Here is a 17655-nt window from a genome sequence, read left to right on the forward strand (position 1 = left end):
GCAAACTTTCTAAACCTTTTTTTTTTTAAACCCAGCATCCTGGAGATCACTGAAGGCTATTGAGACCTCTCCCATTTCTTTTTATACTTAGAGTCCTCTGCAGTGTATGCAATGTGTGGCAGTATAGGTTACTCCATCCCTGTGCATTTAACTGGCTACACTACACAATTGCATTATACGGATACAAGATTTATTTTACCAATCCCTTATTATAAGTTATTTAGGTTTTTACAAAAATTGTTTTTGCTCTTATAATCAACACTGAGATGAGTTTTAAATATATACACATTCTGCTTGAATTTCTGACTATATCACTAGAATGGGTTTCTATCTAAAAAGTTACTGAGTACATCACACAGCTATTGCAAAACAAACTAGGCCAAAACTTACTGACTTAAAATAACCACATTGTTTACCTCACAGTTCTGGGGTCAGTAATTTAGGTTGGCTTCATCTAGATGGTTCTTACAATCTAGACAGGGCTGAACAATGCATTTGTAGTTAGGGGCTAGATGGGTCAGGGGCTAGCTTGTTTAAGCTGGAGGCAGCTAGGACAGCTTGTCTCTGCTTCATGTGGTCTCATCCTTCAGTAGGCTGGCACTGGCTTGTCACATTAGAGTTGGAAAGGGTTCCAAGAGAGCAAGCAGAAGTGTGCAAGGCTTAAAATTGGCACATCCTCATTTCTGGTGCATTCTATTGTCTAAGTCAGTCACAAGGCCAGCCCAGATTCAAGGAGTGGGGAAATAGACTCCATCCTTTGATAAGAGGAGCTATATAAGTGACATCCTAAAGGACATGGACACAGGGAGGGGCAGAGATGCAGCGCCAGTTTTGAAAGCAATCTACAACTTCAAGTCAAAGAATATGAACCTTTATAAGCTCCTAGTATGCACCGGAAGGTTTCCACTCTTTTATTTTTTATTTATTTATTTATTTTTGAGACAGGGCCTCAGTCTGTCACCCAGGCTGGAGTTGTGCTATCTTGGCTTACCGCAGCCTTGACCTCCTGCGCTCAGGTTATCCTCCCACCTCTGCTTCCTGAGTAGCTGGGACTACAGGTGCACATGCCATCATGCCTGGCTAATTTTTTTATTTTTCAAAAAGACAAGGCCTCACTACATTGCCCAGGTTGATCTTGAACTCCTTAGGCTCAAGAAATTCTCCCGCCTCGGGCTTCCAAAGTGTTGGGATTACAGGCGTAAGCCACTGCACCAGGCCTTCATTCTTTTATCCTCTTTTTTCCCATATGACAGAATTTCACTCAGTGTAAATAGGCTGTCCTCCATTTCCATCTGGGCATAAATCCCCAGTGGCAATCATGAGTATTAATAAAATTATAGGAAGTATGCACTTGGAGCCTCACTTGCCTGCAGTGCCTATGAGGTGAATCCATGTAGTGCATAGCTCAACAAATTCAACCTCAACAAATTCAACCTGGTTGCCTAACGTGGGTATAAGGATTCCATTTTGCTCATGGCCCAATCTGGTAGACATATTTCTGGGAAAGTGGTATCAGGATTTGGATTTGATTTGAATCAGATTACAATTACTCTGGAGCTACTCCAGGTTATACTCCAATATTCATACCATCTCCACCTTCTCTAGAATCTTCTAGATCCTCATGGAGTGATCCGGATCAGAGTGGAAGGACTCTCCAGCTGGCAGAGCAGAGGCAGCAGTGCCCTGGGAGATAGGGGAGTGGATTCTACCCCATCTCTGCTACTTACTAGCTGATATGGTTTGGCTCTGTGTCCCCACCTAAATCTCATGTTGAATTGTAATCTCCAATGTTGAGAGAAGGACCTGGTGGAAGGCGATTGAATCATGGGGGTGAACATCCCCCTTGCGGTTCTTGTGACAGAGTTCTTATGAGATCTGGTTGTTTGAAAGTGTGTAGCACTTCCCTGCTTTGCTGTCTCTTTCTTTCTCTCTCCTTCCTCACTATGTGAAGATTGTGCCTACTTCCCCTTTGCCTTCCACCGTGATTGTAAGTTTCCTGAGGTCTCCCCAGCCATGCCTCCTATAAAACCCGCAGAACTATGAGTCAACTAAATCTCTTTTCTCCATAAATTACTCAGTCTCAGGTATATCTTTATAACAGTGTGAGAACAGATTGATAGACTAGCTTTGTGTCATTAGAGAATCATCATCTTTCTGAGCCTCAGTTTCCTCATCTGTAAATTTGAAAGAATAATCCCTACCTCATGGAGTCGAGGTGAGGATTTGATGTAATATGGTGTAATATAATACAGTAAAAGAACCCTTTCACTTTACTCCCAGCTTTAATATTTGAGGACAACTCCTAGCTGGCAAGAGGAGTGGGAGAAGTAGAGTAAATCCTCTGTTAGGCCTCAAGTGTCTCAGACCTCTCAAGACACAAGGACCAGGGCTTCCCTCTGTCTAAGCATCTGACTGGTGGCAATGAACATTTTACAGATGTAAGTAGTTGCTTTAAGGAATTTCAGCAATGACATAGTTCAGGTCAAAGATTTAAAGAACACGGTGCGCAGACCAGTGCTGAAGCTGTGGCTAGCTACGCTACTTCCTTAATGTAGATGAGCGTTTGTGCAAGACCTCATCCATGGGGGCTGCTGCCTCTTCACAAACTCCACCTTCAGCACTGCAGGCTCATGCAGGTGTCAAGTGGCACCAGAAGAGCAAATTTGTTTGGTTAAATGTCTGACTCATCATTCTTAGCTTGACAGGTTTCTGAGCTTGCTTCAGCCTTGACTTGAAAGAAAAATGTGGGGCTGGCAGAGAGGAAATAGGATCCTTTTATTACAGAACACTTTCCTGAGGGGTTGTTTTCTTGAATGTTAATCCAGACCCAGGTTGTTATTCTAAAGGTGCACTGGAGCCAAACTTCAGGATGGAGCTCAGCTGTTAACCCATTAGTGACTCATCCAATCATGGAGACCCAGGGATTTGTGTAAGGGCTGAGATGCTGCAAGACCTGCTGATTGGGAGCCAAGGATTCTGACTTTTCTCTGCAGACTGAAGGCTCCCTTTCGTCATTTGCCCTTCAGACCTGGAATCCTTGCTTATCAGTGGGAAGTGGCTGTCTGCTGGATCCCATTTGATATCCCTGAGCCTGGGAACTATCTGGTAATGAGTTTCATCTGGAACTAAGTCTGAACCAATATGGATTGTCATTTGCATGGGGTGGATGGTGGCTACACTGAATGCCAAGTGAAATAAATGTGAAAGCAAAAACACAGGCCCCACCAGTGAGGGTCAGGGGTTGTTACTCAGCAAGGTTAGAAAACTACAACACACAGGCCAAATCCAGCCTGCTGTCTGTTTTTTATAAATAAAATTTTATTGGAACACAGTCACGCTCATCTTTTTAAATGTATCGCCTATGGCTGCTTTTGTGCTAAAGTAGTAGAGTGCAGTGGCTGTGACAGAGACTGCATGACTGGCAAAGCCAAAAATGTTTGCTACCTGGCCCTGGGTTAGGAAAATGCTCACCAACCCCTGGGTTAGATGCACCCTTCCAGAAACACAACCCCTTTCCTACTGACCAGCCCTGTGGACATGCTTCCTCTAGACAGAATCCATCTTGAATGCAGGTAATTGCCTGGCCTCAGAGCTGAGGGCACCTGGTGCTGGGCCCATGGCCCTTCAGAGGCTGGCAAACCAGTGCTTCCACAGAAGGCCCAGGAAGATGGGGTGGAGGGTGTGGTAGTTTCGCTGGGCAGCTCCTCTCTGCTGTTGACCCTCACTGGATCCATCATCTAGGGTGTTCTAGTAAGTAATGAAGAAACAAAGAAATTCCTTTGATCAGGGCTATATACATTTTCTAGGGCTGCCATAACAAAGTACCACAAACAGAGTGACCTAAACAAAAGGAATTTGTCATCTCAGCCGGGCACGGTGGCTCACACCTGTAATCCCAGCACTTTGGGAGGCCGAGGCAGGCAGATCACCTGAAGTCAGGAATTTGAGACCAGCCTGGCCAACATTGTGAAACCCCGTCTCTACTAAAAATACAAAAATTAGCCGGGCGTGGTGGTGCATGCCTGCAATTCCCAGCTACTCAGGAGGCTGAGGCAGGAGAACCACTCGAACCTGGGAGGCGGAGGTTGCAGTGAGCCAAGATTGTGATATTGCACTCCAGCCCGGGTGACAGAGAGAGACTCCATCTCAAAAAAGAAAAAAAAAAAAAGAAAGAAATTTATTATCTCACAGTTCTGGAGGCCAAAAGTCCAAAAATCAAGATGTGGGCCGGCCATACTCCCTCTGGCTCTGGTAGTTCCTTCGTTTACAGATGATGTTGTCTTTGTTTGTTTCCATTGTCTTCCCTCTGTGTTTATCTCTGCATCCAAATTTTCCCCTTTTTTTAAGGACTCAGTCACGTTGGATTAGAGCCTACCCTAAACACTTTATCTTAACTAATTACACTTGCAATGATCCTGTTTCCAAATAAGCTCTCACATTCTGAGGTACTAGGGGTTAGAAGTTCAACATATGAATTTTAGAGGTGGCGGGGGGTGGCGCAATTTAACCTAGAGCAGGAGCTCTGTGTCACTGCAAGGCCTATGTCACACAATAACATGAAAATCTTATGACTGCGATAAAGAGAAAAAAAATCTGTAACATATGGCTCAATAGGTGATTAAACTTCTATTCTGTATAAGCTACCATGCTCCATTCTGAATCATTTAAATTTTATGAGAACCCTTTGCAAATGAGAAAATGAGTCCCAGGGTGATTAATTTCTCAAACGGTAGAGCAGATTTCAAACCCTGGTCTGCCTGGTTTTGAAGCCCTCTCCCTGTTCACTAGGCCAGTAGTTCTCAAATTATTATCCTGGAACCAGTGATATCAGGATCACCTGGTAACTTGTTAGTAATGCAAAGCCTCAGGCCCCACCTCACACATACTGAACCAAAAACTCTGCTACAGTAGCAGAAGGGGACTGTGGCCAAAGTTCTGGAATCCATGAATTGGGCCAAGCCTGAGAGCAGGCAGGTTGGCATTTATTAGCTACGTAAGTGCCAGGCACATGGCTGATTGGCTTCATTTAGGCTGTTTTATATGATTGTGGTAGGCAGAAAATGGCATCCCCAAAAGGTCCAAATCCTAATCCCCAGAACCGTGAAGGTGTTTCCTTACATGGTAAAAGCGTCTTTGCAGATGTGATGAAATTAAAGATCTTGAGATGGGCAGATTATCTTGGGTTGTCTAAGGGGGGCTAACAAAATCTCAAGGTCTTTATCAAGGAAAGAAGTAGGGAGGAACTCAGTTAGAGAATGTGTGAGGATGCTTACACTGGTGGCCTTGAAGATGGAAGTAGGGGCCATGAGCCCAGGAATGCAGACAGCCTCTAGAAGTTGGGAAAGACAAGGAAATGAATTCTCCCCTAGAGCCTATGGAGAAAGAGCTGCCAACACCTTGATTTTATTCCAGTGAAACCCATTTTGGACTTCTGACCTCTGGAACTGTAAGATAATAAATGTGTTATTTTAATCTACTATGTGTGGTAATGTATTCATTTGTTACAGCAGCAACAGGAAACAGATACACTGTATCTGATTGGTTAATGTGTTTCGATCCAGGCAAATATCCAACTTCAAGCTACAAAAGCCAATGCCCGCAGCAGCCTTGTTCCTGGCAACCAGACCTCTCCACTGCTGAATCAGAAGGCTATTAATAGTTCAAAGACCCACCATCCACGGAGGCCAACTTGGCCTTCTCCAACAAGGAAGCTAACAGGTAATAGCAGTTTCAATGACATGGAGTCTAAACCAGTGGGTCTCGGGCTGTGATGTGCATACAAATCACCTGCAAAGCTGATTAGAATGTAGGTTCCGAGGCTGGGCATGGTGGCTAACACCTGTAATCTCAGCACTTTGGGAGGCTGAGCCCAGCTGCTGGGCTGGGTGTGGTGGCTCACTCCTGTAATCCAAGCACTTTGGGAGGCCCAGGTGGGCAGATCATAAGGTCAGGAGATGGAGACCATCCTGGCTAACACGGTGAAACCCCATCTCTACTAAAAATACAAAAAATTAGCCGGGTGTGGTGGCTACTTGGGAGGCTGAGGCAGGAGAATGGCGTGAACCCGGGAGGCGGAGCTTGCAGTGAGCACGGATTGCGCCACTGCACTCCAGCCTGGGTGACAGAGCGAGACTCCATCTCAAAAACAAACAAACAAAAAAGAATGTAGGTTCCACTTCAGAAGGCCTGGCATTCTTCATTTCTAACAAGCTCCCACCGGGTGATGTTATTTGCTGTCAGGGGCACGCACATAGCAAGCCATGAATGCCTACTCATCAGAGACCACCACCTCCTCAGAGTTCCTCTGCATTTACGGGTCTAGGTGAGGGCTTTCAAAATCGGATGGGTCATCAGCCTCACCTGGGCGCCTGTCAACAAAGGGTAGACTCCACCCCGGGCCTGCAGAACCAAGAATCTGCATGTCTATTGGGCGCCTCCATTCTGAGGCCAGTGGTTTATGCACAGGTGTTTGAACACAACTGCTTGAAATCACAAAAGCAAACATCTCCTCAACAGATCACCTGCACCTCCATTCTGAGTTTGTACAGAATCAGTGCCACTATCTGAAATATGAAATACTTATCCCCTGATCACTCCTCTTTCCTCCTCATCTTAGTAGGACCTCAAGCACTTCAAAGCCTGAGCGAACTCCCCAGAGAAGGTGGCTTGGCTGCAGAGGGAGCCCCACAGAGACCCCTGTGAGGCTGAGCAGGGGGACACTGAGCTCCCACTGCAGGGTCAGGGCCAGCCAAACTCTATGGCTTCCTTGATTTCTGGATCCCAAGCTCTCACCTCCAGCCAGATATTATTAGTGTGAATTCCACCTCCTTTTGCTGGGGAGGGTGAAGTGCAGCAGCCTGCAGGTACAATTTACTCCAGCATGGGCTCATAAAACACTGCAAATGAAACTTCAAAGGCCATGGGCAGCCACCGCCCATGGGTCCACCTTTCTCCAAACCCTCGTTAGCCGCCCACCCTTGGAGTTCTCCTCCAGGGTGATCTCAGCTCCCTTCCCTACCCCATCCTCCATTAAGGCTTCCATTAAGTAAGCTGGTTTTATGACATCAGCGATGATTAAACTGACCTGATTTCTCCCAGGCTGGCAGAGTCAAGAGCCCGAGTCAATAGGAAACCAATTCCAAGGGCCTCAGCTAAGCCACTCAGAGAAAAAAGACCTGAGCCTTATTCGGAGAGGGAAAAAAAAAAAAAAAAATGGTGTGCAGCTGCAGCTTACCCCATGTAAGACTGCACAGAATCCCAAAGAAATAGAGCGGGAGAGACCTAGCCGTGCCTGCAGCCTGCCCCTCTCTCGGCTTGTGGCTAGGATTAGGGAAATGCTCTGACCTACACACATGGACGGACACCTGCTCAAAAGAGTTGGTATAACTAGCACTATTTCCCTTGGGGACAGTGGCAGCCTCCTGCCGGGTCATCTTGTTTGCTGGGCTTACTCTGGGATTTGCCAGCCCCATCCTTCCACCTAGGTCTCCTCGGACCCACCACGCTGCCTCTGGCTTCTTTTTTCATGCTTTGTCCCATACCTGGAGTAGCTTTTTTTTTTTTTTTTTTTTTTTTGCCTTATCTAGTAAACTCCTACTCATCCCTCGAAACTCTGCTCAGGCTTTGATTCTTCCAAAAATCCTTCCTCCCCTCACCCCCAGCCAGAATTACTTTCATGCATATAATTCCATTTGTTCTGGCCTCAAAGTGTGGTCCCTGGACTGGAAGGTTCACAATCATCTGGAAATGTGCTAGAAATGCAGGTTCCCAGGCCTCCCCACCACTCCTTTACAAGTACACAAGGTTAGTGCTTCCGTGGAACACCCATCTCTATAGCATCCTGTGCTTTTCCCCTTTGGCACTGCTCACAACTGTCATTCTTGGATTCTTTGTTTAATATCTCCCCCCCCCACCCCCTCCACCATAGACTAAGTTCCCCAAGACCCAGATTGTGTTTCTGCTCCTGCATCCTTGGTGCCAGCCAGTGCCTGCAATGTCGTAGGGGCACTTCCCTTCTGGGCTCATCATCCTCAGCTCAGGTGCTACTTCATCCTTGCCTGCAAACCTCCAGGTCCTACCCATGGTTTCCTTCCATAAGCATGGGGAGTCGCAGGCAGCAGGGCTCTGGCAGCCTGACCTGACTTGCCAGAGCTTAAGACCTGGCCTGTGTGGGTTAATGATGAAAGCGCTGCCGGGGAGTTTCCATGTGGCTATTTTATACATCCGTTTCCATTGCCCAAGTCTCATTGGATGCCTCCTGCTTTCTTTTGGTTCCTGGGCACATAGTGAGTGCTTTCATTCCTGACTGTAGGTTTCCTGACATGATCGGTCAGAATAGGGGAATTCTTCATGATAGGTGATTCACTGTACGAAGTAGTGCTTTAGCAGCTACTGTGTGCCACGCAGATCCCAGGTGCTAAGGACAGAACTTCGAACAAACAGTAAAAACTCCAGCCTCCTGGGGCTTACATTCCACCATATGTGCCTGTATTTGTGTTAAAAGAACAGAGTAATGTGTTCCCAGTAAGTAACATTTTCCTATGTTAGGAACTGCATTCCGTATGAAAGTGAGCCGTGGGTTGCTCTGGAGATGTGGCCGGTGTCTCTGAAAAGTTGTCAAAGTTTTCCCTAAGGATTCTAGGAGTCTATCCTTGAGGTAATACCTCAAGGATTCAGTAAGTCTCTGGTTTCTAGGGTGTGGTATTCACAGTGGTGACAAACATTATTGTAAGAGAATGTTCTACCCTTGAGAATTCATCTGGGGATGGGAAGAAAGCCAAAAAGCAAACTGCTTCGTCCTCTAGTTTAATCTGCCTGTTTCATGGTCTCCTAGCAGCCTGTATCTTCTCTTCAAAGCACTTCATTGTTTATATGACTATTAGTTTTATCTCTTCTCTCCCCTTTCCTCTCTCTCCTCTCCTGGTTGCCTTCTCTCCTCTCCTCCTCCTCCTCCTCCTCCTTCTTCTTCTCCTCTTCTTCATTCTCCTCCTTCTCCTTCTTCTCCTCCTCCTCCTTCTCTTTCTTTCTCCTTCTACTTCCTTTGTCTCTTGTTCACTGATTATTTCTATCATGCAGCATGTGCCTACACATGCTGGCGTTCTGTAAAATTGGGGGATAAATGTGGGGAGTGAATCTTGAGATTATCCTTAGACCTGCAATGCTTGTGCATTTGATATTTTTAGCTTAGGGCAGAGGAATTTTTTTTTTTTTTTTTTGAGAAGAAGTCTCGCTTTGTCACCCAGGCTGGAGTACAGTGGTGTGATGGCTCACTGCAACTTCCGCCTCTCAGGCTCAAGTGATTTTCCTGCCTCAGCCTCCCGAGTAGCTGGGATTACAGGCATGTGCCACCATGCCGGGCTAATTTTTGTATTTTTAGTAAAGATGGAGTTTCACCAGTTTGGCCAGGCTAGTCTCGAACTACTGACCTCACGTGATCCACCTGCCTCAGCCTCCCAAAATGCTGGGATTACAAGCTTGAGCCACCATCCCTGGCCAGGCAGAATAATTTTATTTTTGAGATTTATGACCTAATGCAGCCCTTACCAATATTCTTAACACTCTCCTTTTAAGTTTTTGAGTAAGCCTGTTTCATTGCAAGTCATCATTGCCAGCTTCAGGTGTTTGACCCAAAGAAGGACATTTGTATTCCGCTTTGAGCTATGGCTCTACTTAATTAAGTAATCTTAAGTAGATGCTCCTGCCTCACAAGGCCTCCAAGCATCTTCCTTGTAAAAGGAGTTGATTGGTCTGTGTGATTCCTTAGGCCTCTCCAGCTCTACAGCCCATCAGCATTCAGCCAGAGGACATGGTGCTTCTTCGAGGTCTCTGCCAGGACATTAGTAGGCAGTGGAAATCTTCCACCAAAATTCAAGGGGGATTTTGAATATCAGAAGATGGAAAATGAGAATCAATCCATCAAATTTATTATTTGTTATTAATTAAGGTTGAAAGAAAAGAGTGAAAGTCCTGATAAATATGTATCTGTGATTTCAGTCGGCCATGTTGTCACAGCCTTCTGTTTCTGTGGAAAATTAAGATTTGCCTTTATGTCAGCTGCTGGGTATTTGGGCAGACAATGTTGTAGAAGGAGAAAAGTACAGCTGTTTTGGTCAGTTCCAGGTTTGAATAATGACACCTCTGTTCACTACCTAGTGTTCTTGACCCAGCTTCTCCAAGCCTCAGTTTCCTTATCTGTAAAATAGAAAGAATACCTATCTTATTGTGACTATTATTAAAGAAATGAAATTGTGTATGTAAAATGCTTGGCACACAGAAAGCACTCAAGAAAAGCTAACTTATGGCTGGGTGCGGTGGCTCATGCCTATAATCCCAGCACTTTGGGAGGCCAAGGCGAATGGATCACCTGAGGTCATGAGTTTGAGACCAGCCTGGCCAACATGGTGAAACCCTGTCTCTACTAAAAATACAAAAAAATTAGCCAGGCATGGTGGCATGTGTCTGTAATCCTAGCTACTCAGGAGGCTGATATAGGAGAATTGGTTGAACCTAGGATGGGGAGGCTGCAGTGAGCTGAGATCATGCCACTGCACTCCAGCCTGGGCAATAGAACAAGACTGTGTCTCAAAAAAACAAACAAACAAAGAAAGAAAAAAATAAACAACAAAAAAAGAAAAGCCAACATTTCTACGGACTCTTCCTACTTGATTTGTGAAAACAAGGTGATGGGCCAATTTGGAGAAAAACATGGGTAGAAGTTGGTGACCTGGCTTCACTTAGCCAAGTCTTTTATTCACTGACCATATTGTCATCATCTTAGCTGTGTTCCAGAATTGGTTAATTGTTACAGTATAGTCCCAGAGTTTTGAAGGAAAAAAATGGGAAACTTGCTGCAAAAGCAGCCAGACCTGGCCCCACCCTCCAGCTCCCTGCGGTATTTTAAGTCAGCATCTCAGATGAGGATGATGGTCACCATCCTATCACCATTTACCATGTTCCTACATATGCATTGTCTCATTTCATTCTCAGCCATAGCAACTCTGTGGGATGGTGGATTACATGTTGTCATCTGGTGAGGAAATTGAAACTCAAGGAAGTCAGATGACTAGCCCACATTCACACTGCTAATCTGTGGATGAAGAAAGAGTTGAACACAGCTCATGACTCTAGATCCAGAGAGTCTTTTTGCCACTTCATGCTGTCAGGCATAAAATAATGATTCTGTCTTATTTCTGAATATTTAACTTATAAGTAATTTCACTCCCACGTTTTCACTTCCTTACAGAATATCTACTTCTTTCAAGGAGTATTTTAAAGATCAATGCTGTCATATTCATTTATTTTACTACAGATCAAATTCTATGGTAACAAATAAGATTACCAGAAATCCCCAGGTATGTCTACATATGTATATACGTATGTGTGTATGCACATGCATATATATCTTTTTCTTTCAAAAGCTCTATCCAATAGCCCAGAAATACAATCAATTTAAAAGAAAAATAAATGCATTCAATTTGAAATCCCAAATGAACTTGCTCAATTTTGGGGGGAGGGGGGTTGTGTTGAAATTTAATTTCTGTGCTATTTGGGACTCATGCTACTTCTCAGAAGAGACACAGTTTTCCAGCAGAGATAAATGACCTCTTCCAAGAACAATGGAAATGAAAAGGGGATGGGGGTGGGGTGGCGGGCGCCGTGGGGAGAGGGGCAGGAAGCACAGATGAATTTAAAAGAGAAGAGTTATAAGCAGATTGGCTTCCTTTAAAAAGATGGGATAAGGTCTCCAAAAAATACATAAAATAAAAAGTTAGGCTATCTATTGGACTATCCTTCAAAGAGTGACTGTGACTTGGTGTAAAAGCAGATTTTTAAAAAATATAAATACAGCGAGTCACAAAATTCTCTCACCAAAACCAAGATATGAAAAAAAAAAGAGTATCTTCTATTTTCTTCAAAACTGCTCTGAGCTTTGTGTAAGCCTCATTCCCTGGGGAATCCAGGAAAACTTAGAATTGCCAAGAAGCAATATTCCGATCTCTTCTGATTTAAAGTCTCCTTTCCATTTAACCATTCAGTCTATTCTACTGGGTATCATCTGGTGGGGTATAAGAAGTCTCTTTAGATAAATAATGTTTTCAGAGCATGCCTTTTTCTTTCCTTTCCAAGGATGGTGCATACCACGGGGGATGAGGGGGTCTCTTCCCTCATACTGTGTCTGGACAGACCAGCTCCTTGGACTAGTGACTGCTGAGTGAGCCTGGTTCTGTCTGGCTTCTTGAGAAGCCACATGTGCTGACCCTACTGCTGGAGCCCATAGTCCCGATCATTTCTCCTGGCTCACTGTAGCCTCTCTTGCCACTCCCAAGTTTTTGCTGGTCCACTTGTTTCCTCAGAAGCTCTGGGTCCTCTCTCAGGGCCATGAGGGCTCCTTCAGTTGTGAGGAACAGGAAATATGGCTTTGGACTCATCCATTCATTGCCTTCCATCACCTCCACATCATTATTCTTCAACGGTATTAAACATGTCCTCAAACAGAAGCCTACAACCTCCTTGCATGAGTCCTGGAGAAATTCTCATCCATTGTCTCATCCCAGTATCTTTTATCTCCCCCCGAGAGTGGATGTTTCAGAAGCATCCCACCCTCATCTTGAGTTTTCTTCCCTGAGCTGCTGGCTCTGACCTACTTTCTTTACCACCATCTCCCCTTTTCTCCCTGTCTTGGCTCATAAATGAATGAGGTATTTTCTCTGCACTGGGAAAGAAACTAGATCAGAGTCTTCTAAGCTTGAATCTGATATGTATTGAGAGTTAAGGGAATTCAGACTGACCTTCAAGATTACTGTCTTGATCACTAAATGTCTTTTGAACGTCAAAAACTGCATGTTCTTTTCTTTGAATTCATCCTGATAATCTTAAACCTGAGACAAATAGATGTCTATGGCAGAACTTTGAGGGAAATCAGTATATTAATGAATTTTTTTTAATTACAAGAAATTAAAATAAAAAGAGAAGAATATGTTCTTATTACAAATATTCAACAACACAAACATATATAGTAAAAAGAAAAATTGTCTCTTGCCTTACACCCCATCCTACCATCATACTTTCCCCTCCAGATATAACCACTATGAACAGTTTAGGGTATACCCTTCCAGACTATTTTCTATATGTTTATATACATATGTATGTGAAAACTAAACAAAGGTGTAGTTTTGCTTCTATTTTTAGTGAAGTGACAATGACACATAGTCTTCTTTTACTTAACAATATGTTTTGTAACTCATTCCCTATCAGTAGGTATCGGTCAACTTCACTTTTAAAAACTGATGCGCGGTAATCCATAGCATGGATGGACCATTATTTAGTCAACCATTTTCATGATGTTACATCTACATTCTTACAACTTTTGGCTTTTATAAACGGTGACACCCTTGTTTACATCTCCTTGTACAGTAGTTCAAGCATTGCAGACATGTATGCTTCATAAGAACCTAATGTGGAAAGTGATGGCATTCCATATCTGTCCTTTGACCACCTGTAAACATGAAAAACTATGCTGTCAGGAGCGCCATTGCCAGAAGCTCAACTTCTGCTTAATTTTGGTCTTTATTCTTCATTTTTACCACTTAATCAGCCCCCCTGAAATGGCAGAGTTTTCAACTTAAATTTTTCTTCTTTAAAAACTTTCTTTTTTTTTAGAGATGGCATCTTGCTATGTTGCCCAGGATGGTCTTGAACTCCTGAGCTCAAGTGATCCTCCTGCCTCGGCCTCCCAGAGTGCTAGGATTACAGGATGAGCCACCGCACCCAGCCATCAACTTATCTTTTTCTCAACCAAAAAGTACCACAGTATAGATAGGATAAGGCAAATTCCATGTGTTAATCAATATTTATTGGTATGGACCTGTTTTTAGTATCATTATTGCAGAGAATAAAGTTGAAACTCACAGTGCATCATCCTTAAAACTGCAGAGTGGTCTTTTAGTGGGTGGCAGAATCATGGCAGTGGGTTCCCTCAGTGGTGGTCACGCAGGACAGCAGCATGCCCAAGTTACCGCCATTGTGATGAAGACATGAAATGCTTGCTTCCCTGCACTGTGCAGGGCCTCAGTGGAGAACAAGCTTGTGGCTGCAGGCACAGCACAGCTCAGGTACCAGTTGTCTTGACACGGGTTTGTCACTACCCATTTTAGTGATTCACTACCGGGGAGACTTTATGCCTTCCTTTCTGCTTCCATTGCCTTTACCACCTCCAGCTAAACTGTATTCTTTCTCTCCTAGGTCACTGGATAGATGGTCCCTTTGGATCATGTGCTCATCCATGGTCCAGTCAGCTGTGATCAGAGGAGCAAGACTGTGTGAGATAAGGCTTGAAACCTAAGGAATTTCAAAGAGGGGGCCATGATGGGCATTCAGTGGCATCTCAGGAGGGGGCAGAGTAACCAGCAGGTGCTTTGCATGCTGGTCTGGTGTGTCTGGAAAGGGCATCCTGCTAAAACGTTTGTCAGGAAACTTCTCATCAGCATTTCCAGCATGCGCAGGAGTAACCGAGAAAGCCACTTAGATACCATCTGATTAGAATGTGTTTCTCAGAGAAATAAATAGCCCAAATGGAAGCACACTTCTGGTTGTCAATTTTTTACAAACACCCTGGAACTCAATGACAGTTCTCGAGGATCGATATGGTCTGGTGACAGTGAATTGATTGTTCCAGCAGAGATCTTTAATGAGATTGTTCACACTATTCAGGCACCACCATCTCCAGCAGATTACAATGACAATGGCGGGGGCCTTGTGAATATAGAAAGCAAAGCAGCCTTCCTGCTCATTTCTTTTTGAAAGCACTAACCCCTAGCAGCAAGGTCTTCTTGTTAATTAGTTGTTAATTATTGGGACAACTCGTGAAATGTTTATTAAAGAGCTGGTCCAGTGGCAAAGAAAAGAACCCAGAGCAAGAGACTGAATTGAAGGGTAATAAAAGGAACGAATACGCTTTTACACAGTTCACTGGCACCAAGGAAATTCTAGCAACTCACTCTTCTGGTGCAAGAGGAGAGGTACTGTAGAAATGCATAGCAAACAAACTAGAATGGATGAAAATATAATCGACACACAGAGCTAGAAGGAACCTCTATAATCATCTTCCCTTATTTAACAGATTGGGAAACCCAGGTAACAGCGCATAGATGAATTGCCTAAGGTTCTGCTTCTAGTTGGTGTCCTGCGAATCAGTTCAGACCAGAGAACTCATCACTACCAGGCCCAGTTGAAGGTGAGTGGTGGGGCATTTGGCTTGGACTTCCTATTAAAAAGGGGCTCTATTCTAGTGTTTTTTTCTTTATCCTCAAATGACGTGTATGGTCTATGATGTATATGGTCAAAGCAACACACTTACAGGCTATGACATACGTGATCAAAGCAATAAACCAACAGATTTAGATTGTCTTTCATGTAACTTTTAACCTATGTCCCATGACTGTATAACCAGACTACACCACCTTTGAAACATTGTAAATGAATACTTCAAAAACAAATTCCATTATTGTGTGAACAATTATATTGTGTCGTCTACTTATTCTATTTTTTTTTTTTTGCTATGAAAAGTTAATTTGTTACATGTATATTTACAATATACCACAGTTTCTGTTATATTGTTTTGGCATTTAAAATTTTTTATCTTCTCTTCATTTAAAAAAAAATATTCTGAAATCTACAAAAATAGAAGCAGCCCAGGCTTCTCGAACCTCTCAGGGCTCTTGTTCACTGCTCTACATGCCCTCACTGTAGCATGTCACTTTCATAAGTGATTTAAGTTGACACAATCAGGTTGTAGCTTTCATGATGTTACATTAACTTTATCTTACAACTTTTGGCTTTTATAAAGGATGACTATTCTTTTTTTTAAAGTAGGAGATTCTGTGTCGCACATCTGTAAGGCTGTCATAGGAACCCAGAACTTTGCGACCCATCTCCTGGGAGGTGTAGACAATCTGGACACCAGTCCTGGTAAATTTCTTAGGGAAGAGCAGTTAATATTTTCATTCTCTATACTAGCCACGCCAATTTATTTGGGTGGTTCTGTAATAGGCCTTCAAGTTCATTTTTATGTACAATCATCTTTTAACTTAATATAGTTACTTAATATAGTTGACTTAGTATAGTTAACTTAATATAGTTAATTTAATATAGTTTACCTGCAATATAGCAGGTGAAAAAATCAGAGTAGGGGTAAAGTAAGAATATTATTAAAAGCATTTTTACTCTCCCTTGAAGAGTTGCTGTAAAATGTTATCTTTTCATTCCTGCTTTCTGCTTTCAGAAGTGCTTTGGAAAGTATTGCTGGATGATGCCACTTTTATAATGAAACTATGTAGGTTCTATGCAATCTATGATAATTGAAGGAAAAGATAGATTCTATTCCTTAGGAAACCCTTCAGTCCCTTACACTGGCCCTGTTACGTGATGCCAGGCGTGCAGCCTTACCTGACACAGCTAGTACTTCTCGCTGTCTCATTCCTCTCCCAAGTCACACTGTGTAGTCTCAATGGTTCTCAAACTTTAGTCTGCATGAGATCACCTTGCATGAACAGTAATTCTCCCACTTGATCATAAACCAGAATCACCAGAATCATCAAAATGTGGAACCCAGCCTCTCTCGCAGAGATTCTGATTCATTAGATGTGCGACAGGGCCGAGGAATCTGCATGTTTAAGAAACACTGCATTTTAGTGTTAGACATTTTAGAAGCACCCTTGAGAAACTTTGATCTGCCCACATTTTCTTACCAGTCCCTTGACTGGTAAGTTCCTTGACATGGATGCATGTTTTTGCATCCATCCAAGGGACCTGGTAAGAAGCCTCTGAATTACAGTCTTTATCTGTTCATTTGGGTGACTCACTCCTGGGATTCCTGGGTAGATGCCCCTGCTCACTCAGCCTGACTCCCAGGACCTGCCTCCACTCCCCTTGCCTCTGGCAGGGAGAACAAAAGGAGCCTGGAGAAGGGCAGACCCCCAGCAGAACAATGCCTACCAGTGGGACCTTCCTTCTAGGCTCACTGCATTGCCTGTGAATATTTTTTTAGAATAGATTTAAAAAAAACCCAGGCCATTTGGGGCCAGTTCTGGTGATTCTGGTTTATGATCAAGTGGGAGAATTACTGTTCAGGATCAAGCTACATATAACTATAACACACATCACAGCTGGCATTCTGGCTTGGGTCATAAATGCATCCATGGCATTAGATGCAGCGTTTCAAAAATACTCTCTGCAGTGATGGTAGATATCACAGCCAGGCTGCCCTGAATGAACTCACAGGTTGCTTACAACTTGCTCTTGTTCTAACCAGTTGGGCAGCCATTTTTATTGGCTGAGTGTCTCATTGATTCATTGGTACTCTGCTATGCCGGTTGTTAAATACTTGTACTACTGGAATTAATATATAATTTTTCTCCTGAAGGACGAAACTCCTGTGAATATCTCAATTCAGAATGTTTCATAAAAATCTAATCTCGTGAACTAATAGTCAATCTTTGCAAATGACGTAAGTCATATGATTCACATTCTAAGTGAAAATGTACTTTAAGCCAGGTTAATATTGGTCCCACATTTATTCCAGGTATTAGCTTATATAAGCATGAAATCTCCATGCTGTGTGTCTACTGTTGCAAGTATTCACTTCCAAAGTATGCATAA

This window comes from Pongo pygmaeus, chromosome 3 (genome assembly GCF_028885625.2).
Source record: "Pongo pygmaeus isolate AG05252 chromosome 3, NHGRI_mPonPyg2-v2.0_pri, whole genome shotgun sequence".
NCBI lineage: Eukaryota > Metazoa > Chordata > Mammalia > Primates > Hominidae > Pongo > Pongo pygmaeus.